Source organism: Cnephaeus nilssonii (genome assembly GCF_951640355.1).
Source record: "Cnephaeus nilssonii genome assembly, chromosome: 9".
NCBI lineage: Eukaryota > Metazoa > Chordata > Mammalia > Chiroptera > Vespertilionidae > Cnephaeus > Cnephaeus nilssonii.
Genome location: NC_137080.1, coordinates 97,638,653 through 97,652,691, shown reverse-complemented (window position 1 = coordinate 97,652,691; position 14,039 = coordinate 97,638,653). Strand labels below are relative to the sequence as shown.

The window sequence follows — 14,039 nt, the reverse complement described above, 5'->3', positions numbered from 1 at the left end:
AAAGATGTAATCGATACCTTTGTGATATTCTGCCAATATAAGCCGGATGTGGCGAGCTTGTCGGGGCTGCGAGATTTGGAGTGCTGAATTGTCCCCTCGTAATCCGCCGGCCTTTAGTAAGTGACTCCATAATTGGACTTCTTGAGGCGTCCTTTGTGAGATTCAGGGTGCACTGCAACACAGGGACCCCTGCTCGACCCCCAGCACCCCTGCTGGCCAGTGGAGCCTGTCAGAGCAGCCCCCTCCAGTTTCAATCCTCCTTTACCGCCTTCTGCTTTCTCCCTTCCTCACCCCCGGCTCCTTCAGGAACCTTGGGTCTCTGCCCAGGAGGCTGTAGGGGGAGAAGGACTGAGGATGCACCCGTCCCCCCAGTCTTGTCACTGCACCCTAACTGCCCACTCCTTGGCGCATTTGTAAGTCCCTCCAAGCAGGTCTTTCCAGATCCACCCGGTGAGCAACTGTGACCCAGCCCCACGCTGAGCTGGAAGAACCGGGCGATGCCTGCCCTCCCAGCCTTGGTTCCGAGGGCGAGGGCAGCGCCTGCCGGGTCTGCGCTGGACCCCGCGCACTCAGGTTATTTCTTCATTTTCCTATCGTTTCCCGCCCTCTCAGTTCACTATGCAGGAGGGCACAGAGACAGCATCGGGCCTGGCCCGAGTCTCTGATGGATGGAATGGACCAGTCCGCGCCCAGCGCCAGGGGCTCTGCTCTGTGGTCTGGGGTTCGAGTGTCGCCAGGCGCCGGTCTCCATCCAGCTGGGCCCGTTTGCCCTCGGGATCCGGCAGGAGCGGCCCGCCCTGCGGCCTGCGAGCCGGACGGAGCGCGGACCGGGCGGGGGAAGCTCCGGGCCGGGGCTGCGGAGGGGCGGGTGGAGACCACGCTCTCGCCGTCCGTGAGCATCATTTCTCGGTCCTTTTCTGAAGCGCTCTCCGCAGGCCCAGCGCTGGTCAGGGGAAAGCATTGCAACGACGGTGATGAGAGAACACTGAGTCCGCTTTTGACTTTTTTTAAGGAGGACGAGGTCATGTGAAGACAAAGTCGAGATTTGAGACGCTGGCTGAAGACTGAGACGTGGCCACCAGCCAGGGGTGCGGGCGGCCCGCTTTGGGGGTTCAGCGGGACGCCCGGCCCCGGCGGAGGGCAGGCACGTCCCGCGGCCGCAGGAACCGCCGAGGCAGAGGCGCCGACCCGCTGGGAGCGGGCCCAGCGCTGCGGGGACGTGTCGGAACCCCGGTTCTCACTGAATGGCCGGCACCAGCACTCGCCCGCAGCGCGGTTCTGGGCGGGACGGCACAGCCCAAAGGCACTCGGGTCGGAGACGTCGCTCCCGGCCGCCTCCCGCGCGCTCTCGGGCGGACTCTCTCCACGAGGGAGGGCCCGGGCGTCCCCTCGGACGGCGATCTGCTTGCAAACCGTTTGCCGGCTCAGCCTGCGCGGACCACGCCTTTGGCTCCCCCGGGGGCATTTCTGGGGAGACAGAGGCCCCGTGATTTTTACCTCGAAAACTCCGCGGCGGCGGCCTCGGCGGGCGTCCCTGTCCGCGGACCTGCAGCCCCACGACCCCCTGGGCGCGCCCTTTCTCGGGGGCTGGTGACAAGGGGGTCCCCCGGCTCCTCTCGCGGCACCCCATGCCCTCCCCGCGGAGCGGGCTTCCCTGCGGGCTGGGAGGGGAGGCACTGCTCCCGGAGAAAATGCAGGAGAAGCAGCGTTTGGTGGCCGCGCGCCCGGACCTGGGCCAGGGTCTCGGCCGTGGAGGTCCGCGCCGCGCTGCTCACAGGGTCCCCTCGCCCACACCCGGAGCGCCCCGCCGCCCGCCTCCGGCTCCGCCTGGGGCCGGGGGACAGGCTCCTCTCCCGCCAGCTCCGGCCCCACATGGAGGAGGGCGTGAGGGTGGGGCGGGGGGGCAGGCAGGGTCCCTGTCCTCCTGACTTAGAGCCTAGTGAGCTCTCAAGCATTAGGTAAATTATTGCCCAGATGTGGCCAAGTGTTTACCAAAAGCTGTGCGTGTGGACCCAGGTGCCCCGATTCGCAGGCGGGTTGGGAGTGTGGACTGTGCAGCGAGGGAGGCGGCCGCGCCAGCTGGGGGACCTTTGTTCGGATCTCAGCGTCGGGCTGTGTGGTGAGTGTCGGTGCTGTTTTTACTCACCAACAACCAGTTCTCTGATTCTCCACAGTCACCCATTGGGTGTCCAACGGGTCAACTCAGCCCCAACACCAGCCGAGGAACCGCTGATCCCCACTCAGCCCACAGACGTTCCCACCTCAGGCACCTTTGCAAGTCCTAGGCCTCCGGACTCACCAGCTGCAAATCAGGTTGGACAATTTGCTAGAACCACTCACAGAACTCAGGAACACACTTACTTGACGTTCATTTAATGGTTTATTACAAACAGACTAGAGGCCCAGTGCATGAAATTCGTGTACTTGGGGAGAAGGGGTGTCCCTCAGCCCAGCCTGCACCCTCTCCAATCTGGGACCCTTCGGGGGATGTCTGACTGGTCACCCCAAACTGACCACCCCTGCTGGCCTGGTCGCCCCACACAGCCTGCTTGTTCAGTCTTTGCTCATCCCTCAATAACCCCCCTGCTGTCCTGGTCATAGGCAGCCATCTTGTGAGTGTGTGAGGGTATATTTGCATATTACCTTTTTATTATCTATACTAATAAGAGGGTAATATGCAAATTGGCCAGGACTCCCTCACAGTAACGACTGAACAGCAGGCTGCATGTGATGACCAGGCCATTAGGGGGGTTAGTGAGGGAACACAAAACGACTAAACAGCAGGCTGCATGGGGCGACCAGGCTGGCAGGGCGGGGGGCAATGAAGGGTGACCAGGCAGTGAGTGGTGACCATGCCAGCAGGGTGTGGAGTTGGGGGAGACCAGGCTGGCAGGGGGGGAATGAGGGGTGACCAGGCCAGCAGAGGGGGAAGTTAGGGGTGACCAGGCTGGTGGGTGGGGGCAGTAAGGGGCAACCAGCTGGCAGGGGGGGTGGTGACAGTTAAGGGTGATCAGGCTGGCAGGGGGGCAGTTAGGGGTGATCAGGCAGGCAGGCAGGTGAGCCGTTAGGAGCCAGCAGTCCTGGATTGAGAGAGGGATGTCCAACTGCCGGTTTGGCCTAAACTGGCAGTCGGACATCTCCTGAGGGGTCCCGGATTAGAGAGGGTGCAGGCTGGGCTGAGGGGACCCTCCTCCTGTGCACGAATTTCGTGCACCGGGCCTCTAGTATCGGATAAGTCAGCAAGAGCCAAGCGGAAGTGGCACAGAGGGCAAGGCATGGGCCGAGGCACCCGCTGCTTCCATTCCCTGCCCAGATCCTCACCTTCCCAGCACCTCCGCTCCTCCTCTAGTCAGCTCTGAAGCTCTCCTAGATCAGTCATTTTGTGTGTTTTTAATGAAGCTTTCATCACGTGGGCATGACAGTTATTAACTCCATCTCTAGTCCTTTCCCCTCCTGGGAAGGTTGGGGGTGGGGGTGGGGCGAGCTGGAGCATGGCTTGGTCTTTCTGGCAACCAGCCCTCATCCTGAAATGATGTGGGGACCCACCAAGCATGGCCTTATTAGGACAAAAGGGGCTCCTAGCATCCAGAATTTAAAGAGATTTAAGACCTGTGTCAGGAACTAGGGACAAAGACTAAATATATATTTCTTATTATCCCACAGTCACTAACTGTCTTATGTTCTGGACTATCTTTCAAGAATATTTATCTAGAGTGACATCAGAGGAATGGTGTTGTGGATGCCCTTGGCCTCTCGCCCTGAAACTTTAACAACTTGATCTACTATAATTCAACAAAGAATTCCCTGCTCAATGCAGAGGCAGCCTGAGACCCAGCATTGAAGCATCTAAAGGTGGGCAAATGGGAGCTGCGAAGGGAGGAGAGTCCAGATCTGCCCAGAGAGGGGAGGAAGTGGGCAGCAGCAGGCACCTCCTTCTCCGGGGAGGGGGGACAGGACAGAGAGCCTCAGTGGGCACTCCAGCAGGGCAAGCTGTGTGAACCATGGCTGAGGCAGCTGAGAAACTGGGGAAAGGACTCAGGGCAGGGGTTCTGCTGGGCTGCCCACTGTCTAGTGGCCAGAGTTCCAGACAAAGAAACGGAGTCACAGAGCCATGCCATCCCCTTGGACTCCCAGCACCCGTTTCCCATTACCCTGGGTATCTGCTAGAGGAGCACTTGTCTGTAAGCGAAGAGCTGTTGCAGCAGAGTCAGTGTTCCCTCTGTGACTGTTACCAAGGTAGGTGCATGAGGGGTGGGCCCAGTGGGGGTTAGGGGGTCACCATTACCTGATGAGTCTGGCTAAATCAATCTTGTTTATCTTTTCAAAGAATCAGATCTTGGTTTCATTGAGTTTTTGTATTTCTTTTAGTCTCTATGTCATTTATTTGTGCTCTGATCTCTATTATTTCCTTCCTTCTACTCATTCTGGGCTTTTCTTGCTGTTCTCTTTCTAAATATTTAATGTAGGCTTGGATAGTTTATTAAAAGTTTTTATTGTTTTGTTGAGGTGGGCCTGTAGTGCTATGAACTTCCCTCTCAGGACTGCTCTTGCTGTGTCCCATAGGTTTGGGGTTGTTGTGTGTTCATTTTCATTTGTTTCCAGGAAGTTTTTTATTTCTTTTTTTTTTTTTTATCTCATTGGTAACCCATTCATTGTTTAATAACATGCTATTTAGCCTCCATGCGTTTGAATGTTTTTGGTGTTTTTACTGTAGTTGATTTCTAATTTCATGCCATTGTGGTCTGAGAAGATATTTGATATGATTTCAATCTTTTTGAATTTGTAGAGACCTGTTTTGTGCCCTAACATAAGGTCTATCTTTGAAAATGTTCCTTGAGAAGAATGTATATTCTATAGCTTTGGAGTGGAATTTTCTGAAGATGTCAATTAGTTCCGTCTGATCTAGTGAGTCATTTAGGATTACTCTTTCCTTGTTGATTTTTTGTCTAGAAGATTTATCCAGTATGTCAGTGGAATGTTACTAGTAAAGTCCTATAATATAAGTGTATTGCTGTCTATTTCTCCTTTAAAGTCCTCCAGAAGTTTTTGAAAATATTTTTAGGTGTCCTATATTGGGTGCATATACTGTATGTTTACCGGGTTATATTCTTTTGTTGGATTGACCTTTTTAATATTATGTAGTGACCTTTATTGTCTCTTGTGATGGCCTTAATTTTTAAGTCTATTTTGTTAGATATGAGAATTGCTACTACAGGTTTTTTTTTCCCTTTTCACTTGCATGGACAAATTTTTACCATCCCTTCACTCTCATCTTGTGGGAGCCTTTTGTTCTGAAGTGGATCTCTTGTAGATAGCATATAGTTGGGTCATGTTTTCTTATCCACTCAGCTACCCTTTGTCTTTTGATTGGAGCATTTAAGCCATTTACACTGAGGTTATTGTTGATGGTTACTTATTTATTGCCATTTTAATTCTGTATGCCTAGCTTTCTCTCTCTGTTTCTTCTTATCATTACAACAGTCCTTTTAGCATTACTTGCAGTGCTGGTTTGGTGTTGACAAACTCCTTTAGCCTTTTTTTGTCTAGGTAGAAAGCTCTTTATTTCACCATCTATTTTAAATGACAGCCTTGCTGGATATAGTAATCTTGATTTTAGGTTCTTATTTTCCATTAGAGGCCTGGTGCATGGGATTCGTGCACTGGTGGGGGGCATAACCTGCGGGGATCAGCCCAACTGTGGGAGCGCTGCTCATCCCAGTCAGCTGAGTGGTGCTCCAACTGTGGGAGTGCACTGACCACCAGGGGTCAGCTCCTGCATTGAGCGTCTTCCCCCTCAATGGCAGTACACATTATAGCGACTGGTCAACTGGTTGGACACCCAATCTTCTCCCCAATGGCAGTACGCATTATAGCGACTGGTCAAGTGGTTGTTCTGGTCATTCCACCGTTCGGTTTCGGGGCCTTTATTATATAGGATTACCTTGAGTACTTCAATGCTATTCCCTTCTGGTAAAGTTTCTGATGAGAAATCAGTCCTTATGGGAGCTCCTTTGTAGGTAACAGTTTGCTTTCCTCTTGCTGCCTTTAAGATTCTCTGTTTTTAATTTTTGGCATTTTAATTATGATGTGTCTGGGTGTGGGCCTGTTTGTGTTCTTCTTGCTTGAGGTTCTCTGTGCCTCCTGAACTTGTGTGACATTTACCTTCACCAGGTTAGGGAAGTTTTCTGCCATTATTTCTTCAAACATGTTTTCTATCTATTGTTCACTTTCTTCCCCTTCTGGCACTCCTGTGATGCAAATATTGTTACTTTTCATGTCCACGGTTCCCTTGAACTATCCTATTTTTTAATTGCTTTTTCTTTTGATTGAGTGACTTATTCTACCCTGTCTTCTAATTCACTGATTCGATCCTTGGCTTCTCCTAATCTGCTGTGTGTTCCTCCCACTGTGTTCTTTATTAGAGCTATGTCATTCTTCATAGCTACTGTATCTTTTCTCATGCTGTTGAGCAACTTTGCCATCATTATTCTGAACTCTATGCCTGGTAAATTTCTTATCTTTATTTCATTTATTTCCTCTTTTGGAGAATTCTTTTGTTGTTTAATTTAGGGCTTTTTTTTTTTTTTTTGTCTCCCCATATGGGCTGCCTGTTTGGGTTTGTTTCTATGTATTAGGTAGACCTGTTATGACTCCCAATCTCTAGTGCAGGACAATGTCAGATACTGTTTGTGACTGGCCCTGTGTACCCTGTTTGGAGCTATCAGTCATCCACAGCTTGTGGCTCCCTCTGCTGGGGCTGGGTGCCTTTGGAAAGAACCAAGATGTGCACCATAATCTACTTTTTATAGCCCCTGGCCCAGAATGAGATCAGGCAAAGACTCAAAACTCTAGAGATCCACCTCTGCCTGAAGTTTGATTGTTATTCCGTCTTGATTAGCCTCAGGCTATTATTGACCACAGATAGACATAGATGCCAGAGGATGGGGCCATAGGTTTTACAACAGGGTAGGGTAATTGCTTTCCACCAGGCAAAAGCTGCTTGGATGGTAAAGATATGCTGGAGGAAGATGCCCTCTGCAGTTTGGGGGACTGACTCAGCACAGAAGACCAGGGCAGCTGCTCTCCAACCTCTAACCCCACAGCCCAACCCTAGATTTTCCTCACACAGCTGTAGTTCACTCTGCCCTCCCTCTGCTGAACCCCAAGGTGAGTGGCTGCACACAGAATTTTGTGCATTGGACCGTTAAGTGGATGCCAGCATTTCCAGCCGTCTCTCCCTGACAGATAGCAACCCTGCTGCTTTTCACAGCCGATGTTACGTGGGCACCTTTCTCAGTTCTGGTGCTCTGGGTTGGGAAGCCTAGATTGGGGTTTAGACCCCAGAGTTTTCAGGCAGGACCTCCCACCGCTGAGACATTCCTCCAGAACGTCTGCTGCTGTCTGGGAGCCCGGCCATCCTTTTTGCACTTTTGCACTTCCTACCAGTCTCTGTGTGGTCTCCACTTTCCATGCTTGGTTATCAGGGTTCTCTCCATCTAGCCTTCAGTTGATTATTCAGGATGTTTGTTCTGTATTTTAATGGTAATTCTAGATTGGTCCTGGGAGACTGTCAGTGTAGCTTTCTCTTACTGTGCTGCCATTTTGGAGTCAAGTCATCTCCCTTTTCATCACCATTTATAAAACCCTTTGGCCTCTCTTGACTAGCCCTGCCTCAGTTTTTCTCTGGTGATGACCATACTGTTTTCTGTCTATTTTTGTTGTTGTTGTTGTTGTTAATCCCCACCCAAGGTTATATATATATAGATAGATAGATATAGATATAGATATAGATATAGATATAGATATAGATATAGATATATAGATATATATTAGAGGCCTGGTGCATGAATTCGTGCATGGGTGGGGTCTGGCCAGCCTGCCTGCTGGTCAAAGTCCTGGTCGAGGGGACAATTTGCATATTAGCCTTTTATTATATAGGATATACCCTGAGTGGCCAAATTATTATGCATTCAGAGATCATAATAATCTGGCCACTCAGTGTATGCTTTCACTTATTTATATCTTCAATTTTTTTTCAGTATCTTATAATTTTCCAGATACACGTATTTTACCTTCCTGATTAAATTACTTCCTAGGTGTGTTTTGATGCAATTGTAAATGGTATTGTTTTCTTAGTTTCCTTTCTTTTCATAAAATTGATCTTTATTGTTGAAAGTATTACAGATGTCCTCTTTTCCCCCCATTGACCCTTCCACCCCACACCTACCACCCCACCAGGCCTGCACCCACTATTGTCTGTGTCCATGGGTTACTGCAAATATGCATGTTAAGTCCTCTGGTTAATCTCTACCCACCCATTCCCTCCGTCCCTCTGAGGTTCATCTGTGTGTTCCATGCTTCTATGTCTCTGGATATATTTTGTTCATCTGTTTATTTTGTTCATTAGATTCCATATATGAGTGAGATCATGTGACACTTGTCTTTCTCCGACTGGCTTATTTCACTTAGCATAATACTCCCCAGGTCCCTCTATGCTGTCTCAAATGGTAAGAATTCCTTTTTTACTGCTATATAGTATTCCATGGTGTAAATGTACCACAGCTTTTTATCCACTCATCCACTGATGGGCACTTGGGGTGTTTCCAGATCTTAGCTATTGTAAATTGTGCTGCTATGAACACAGGGGTGCATGCATATTTTCTGATTGGTGTTTTGGGTTTCTTAGGATATATTCATAGAAGTGGGATTGCAGGGTCAAATAGCAGTTCCATATTTAATTTTTTGAGGAAACTCCATACTGTTTTCCATAATGGCCACATCAGTCTGCATTCCCACCAGCAGTGCACTAGGGTTCCCTTTTCTCCACCTCCTCCCCAGCACTTGTCATTTGTTAATTTGTTTGTGGTAGCCATTCTGACAGGTGTGAGGTGATACCTCAGTGTCATTTTAATTTGCATTTCTCTGATGATTAGTGACTTTGAGCATTTTCTCACATGTCTCTTGGCCATCTTTATGTCCACTTTGGAGAAGTGTCTATTTAGGGCCTTTGCCCATTTTGTAACTAAATTGCTTGTCTTCCTTTTGTTAAGTTGTATGAGTTCCTTATATATTTTGGATATTAACCCTTTATTAGATGTGTCATTGGCAAGTACGTTCTCCCATACAGCGGGCTCCCTCTTCATTTTGTTGATGGTTTTTTTGCTGTGCAGAGGCTTTTTATTTTGATATAGTCCCACTTGTTTATTCTCTCCTTAGTTGTTGTTTGTTTTTTGGGGTTTTTTTGCCCCAGGAGATGTATCCATAAACATATTGCTATGAGAGATGTCTGAGATTTTGCTGCCTATAGTTTCTTCTAGGATTTTTATGGTTTCATGACTTACATTTAAGTCTTATCCATTTTGAGTTTATTTTTGTGTATAGTGTAAGTGGGTGGTCTAGTTTCTTTCTTTCTTATTTTTTGCATGTATCTGTCCAATTTTCCCAGCACCATTTATTGAAGAGACTGTCTTGACTCCATTGTATGCTCTTGCCTTCTTTGTCAAATATTAATTGAGCATAAAGGTTTGGGTCGATTTCTGGGGTCTCTGTTCTGTTCCTTTGATCTATATGCCTGTTCTTGTGCCAGTACCAGGCTGTTTTGTTTACAGTGGCTTTGTAGTGTTACTTGATATGTGGTATTGTGATTCCTCCAACTTTGTTCTTCTTTCTCAAGATTGCTGAGGCTATTCAGGGTCTTTTTTGGTTCCATATAAATTTTTGGAGTGTTTTATTTCTAGGTCTGTGAAATATGCCGTTGGTATTTTAATAGGGATGGCATTTAATATAGATTGTTTTGGCTAGTATGGATATTTTAATGATGTCTGTTAGAAATAAGGCGAGCCCCCCCACCCCAAGTCAGGGGTTCTGGTAGAATACAAAACACTCGGGAGCCAGGCAGCAAGGCAAACATCTTTACTTCTACGCAGAAGGGTGCACACACGTGGTGTGGAAGCGCGTGCACACCAAGCAGACTGTCTGCTTGGCTTTATAATCCCTGACGCACGTGACCTGTCCTTTGCTCTTGATTGGAGCTCATGTGCACAGTCTTTCGCAATTGGCTAATTCAAAGGGCGGCCCCCAGGGGAGCTGAAAGCCATGCGGCCAACATGGCGGCTGCCAAGTCACGCTGTCCAAAATGGCGGCTGTCTAAACTGTTCTTTGACAGAAAAGATGACTTGTTTATTCTCACAATGTCGATTCTACCAGACCATGAACACGGTGTATTCTTCCACTTGTTTATATCTTCCTCTGTCTCTGTTTTCAATGTCCTGTAGTTTGTTGAGTATAGGTCTATTACCTCCTTGGTTAAGTTTATTCCTAAGTATCTTACTTTTTTTGTTGTTGCAATGGTAAATGGGATTTTTTTTTTTTAGTTTCTCTTTCTAAGAATTCATTTTTTTATTTTTTATTCTTTTTTTATTGTTTAAAGTATTACATGTAGTAGTACATATATCTCCTTCCTCTCCCCCCCCCCCCATTGACCTTCCACCAGCCCCTAACCTCCCCTATCCCCTGTTGCATGCAAAGTTACAGTTATGAAGTAGCAATGAAAATAATTTTATGGTTGGGGGTCACCACAACATGAGGAACTGTATTAAAGGGTCACGGCATTAGGAAGGTTGAGAACCACTACTCTATAGCCTTTAACACCTAAGGCCACACTATCAGAGGAACTATTTTCTGATCCTCCACCTCCAGCGTGGGACGGTTCACCAACTAGATCCTCAGTTATGGGATCCTGTGTCAGGCAGGCCATGTTAGAAGGAGAGCTTTTATCTTGCCCAGTTATGCAAGATCAGCAAGGTAATAGGATCATGAGCCACTCTCTTTTAATACCTTTAAAGAAATAAGGAAAAGTAAAGGAGAAAATGGGCCAAACAGTCCATTTACTAAAGGACTCCTTAATGCCTTCTCTGAAAATCACCATATGACGCCTTGGGACTGGCAGATTTTGGCTAAAATGACTTTAGACGCCAGTCAATATTTGCTATGGAGAGCAGAACGTGATGATATCTGTGAACACAGGCTGTTTGTGGGTGTTCACTGGCGACCCCACCTGGGAGCCCTCTGGGCTGCATTCTGGCTGTAAGTCCCGAGCACTGTAAGACATCTTCTGAAAGATCCATGGAAAGAACTCTGATTTATTAAGTCTTGTCTGTAGGTATATGCACCTGTAAACATTGTACATAGAGTGTCTCTGTTGATTGTTGTTTCGTGTCTTTGTTGTTTAGTTTAATTTGTTAAAACATGGGGCATATTTCACTTTGCTAGGGGCCCCAGCTACTGTGACAGGATGAACACGTGGCAGGGCTTGCAGGAGCTTCCCAGCAGCTGGGGAGAATTCTTACTCTTGGGGACCCTTCCTACTCTCCCTCTCAAGGCATCAGCTACTGGAAACTCAGCTAATGAGAGTTCTCGTCTGTAATGTACCTTGGTTACTGATGTTCTTTGCTTGCTTTCTTACCTTTGGGGGACTTAGTTTGCTCTAAGCCATTTTATGAACAGAGTGAATCCTCTGTCTCTGCTGTTTGGGCTTTGTGCCACTCAGAACCCATTTGCTGTGCTGGGTCAGTGTGAGATAATATTCTAAGGCTAATGTCTCAGTCCACCCTTCTGTGAGTACTCATTCATTTACTGTAGGGGTTTTTTTTTGTTTGTTTGTTTGTTTCTGTTTTTAAGATCTCTTCTTATATGCAAGATGTCATATTGTCAGTCTACTCAGAAAGAAAAAAATATGGGAAATAAGATCTTCTAACTCCACTCCCCCAAATCTTTTCCCTAGGAAGATAAGATCTGCAGAAGTGCCCCCCAGTGGGCTGTAGAAATAGCAGTCGGGGCCACTCCCATTATTGTAAAGAAAAATAAAAAATAAAATAAAATAAAATAAAATAAAATAGCACTTTTATATTAAAGCCATTGAAGGCTGGTGAGTTATCCCTGTTACAAAATTTGTCAAGAAAATGCCTTGGGTAATAAAAATGGGCTTTAAAATCTCAAAGTTGTTAAGGCAAAATAAATATAACTAAAATGAAGGGTATATGATAAAGCTTTTTCAGTTTGCTAGTCTATGTTTGATATATGATCTTTTGGCAAAATAAGTTTGACAATCCTTCCAGGGTTTGAAATTTTAAGAAACTTTTTCTTGACCTAGAATTGGCTTTAGGTCTATCCAATAGGCTCTGGAATGCCTCAAATATTTGTTTTCTCTCTCATGAAGGAAAATTTTCTGCTTAAGGCACATGGGAAGCTTTGTCAAATAATAATAACTTTATTATGCTTTCATTTATAGCTCTAATAGTTATTCTGGAATATTGTATTTTGCAGAAAGGACAAGATTCCATGTCATTTGCATTACTCTATGGCTGAATGTATAGAAAATAATTATATAATTTTTGTAACTTTTGTTGAAAGCATTGCTTATTCTTAAACTTTGTTTTTCAGATATGAGGAAGCATTATTAAAGCAATTTGGTAAATTATATCCAATTGCAGCTCTGTTAATCAAGATAAAAACTGACAATGGGCCTGCTTATAGCAGCCATGGCTTCGCCACATTTTGCAGAACTTGGTCCATCCAGCATTCCACGGGGATCCTTTACAATCCACAAGGGCAGGCCATTGTTGAACGTGCTCATGCTACCCTGAAGGGTATGCTAGTAAAACAAAAGAGGGGGAATATGGGACTCAAAGACCCAGCTATATTACTACCTAAAGCACTCTTTACTCTTAATTTTTTTAATCTGAATGATCATTTTCAATCTTCTGTAGAATGGTACTTTACCTCAATAACCCCACCTCAGAAACCACAAGTCTTGTGGCAAGATGTGGACACTAATAACTGGATGGGACCCAATGAATTATTAACATGGGGGAGAGGATATGCATGTGTTTCTACTCCCACAGAGCCACTGTAGATTCCAGCTCGCCAGATTAAACCCTACTATAGCATGGCACAGGACCAGTTCTCTTCCAGAAATGAAGAATTTGGGCCTGAGACTCCGCAGCCTGGAGCAATATGCCTTCCTTGAACTCAGATGACCCCAGAATAACCTGGGAAATGATGAAGAAGCTGAGGGCAGAGGCAGGCTGAACAATTATTGGAGCGTACTCATACTCCATGCACTCCAGATAACTAACTATTGCTCTTCTTGTTCTTAGAGTCTGTAAAATTGGAACCCGAGCAGTGAACACACTTCATAGAACCCAACATCTGCAGGCAACAAGTTCACTGCAGCCCTCTGTCTTCTACATTCAGCAAAACAAATTATGGGAGCACAGGAGACTTGGTTGGAAAGTTTGTAAGGAGGAAATTCCAACCTAGGGAATTTGGCTGAAGGCAGCCACCCGGAATTGTTCCTTGACCTTTCCAAAACAAGTCTGTGTACCTGTTTACTGGAATCTTTATGCTTAATCTTTAGACGTCCTTGCTTAAAGGACACTGCAGACACATGTGTCCTCCCAAGGATGCTTATCCCACTATTGTATCTAAAAGTTAAACTGTATCTCAAACTGCTGTTGCAATAAAAGCCTGAAGAGGCTGTCTGATTCCTCTAGCCAGGCAGTCCCTTGGCCCTCTCTTTCATAACAAACGTGTGTCAGAGTTATTAATCCATCGCTCAGGGGCTGCTGGGCAGCCCTGGCATCAGCTGCCAGGCTCTAAGGAGTGGCCCATATGGCCAGGACCTGGAGCCTCCTTCCAGCAGCCCATGAATGCATTCAGAAGTGGATCTTCCAGCCCCCACTCAAGCCTGGCTGAAAACTTAGGATAGAACCAGGGTCAGCAGCTAAATTGTTCTCAGATTCCTGATCTGCATAAACTGTGAGAGATAATAAATATTTGATGTTTGATTCAGATGTAAAGTATAAATATAGGGAAAATACAAAATAAAGTCATTTTAATCAAGCTGCTAAATTATTAACATTAGGATAGTGGAGACATAAGAAAACAATTCTTTTTCTTGTCTTAAGCAGCCTTGGAACTTAAGCTTTTGAACTATCCAATCCTGGGTCAATGCCTGAACAGTTACATCTACAGACAAC

General features: G+C 46.6%; 1 long non-coding RNA gene across 1 annotated transcript; it reads left to right on the top strand.

The window, feature by feature from the left end:
- The first annotated feature begins 1,945 nt into the window (after positions 1-1,945).
- On the top strand, positions 1,946-13,692 carry LOC307104901. The gene is made up of 3 exons (XR_013813948.1): positions 1,946-2,313; positions 3,700-3,852; positions 12,442-13,692. It is a non-coding gene; the product is annotated as an uncharacterized lncRNA (long non-coding RNA).
- The last annotated feature ends 347 nt before the right edge of the window (positions 13,693-14,039 follow it).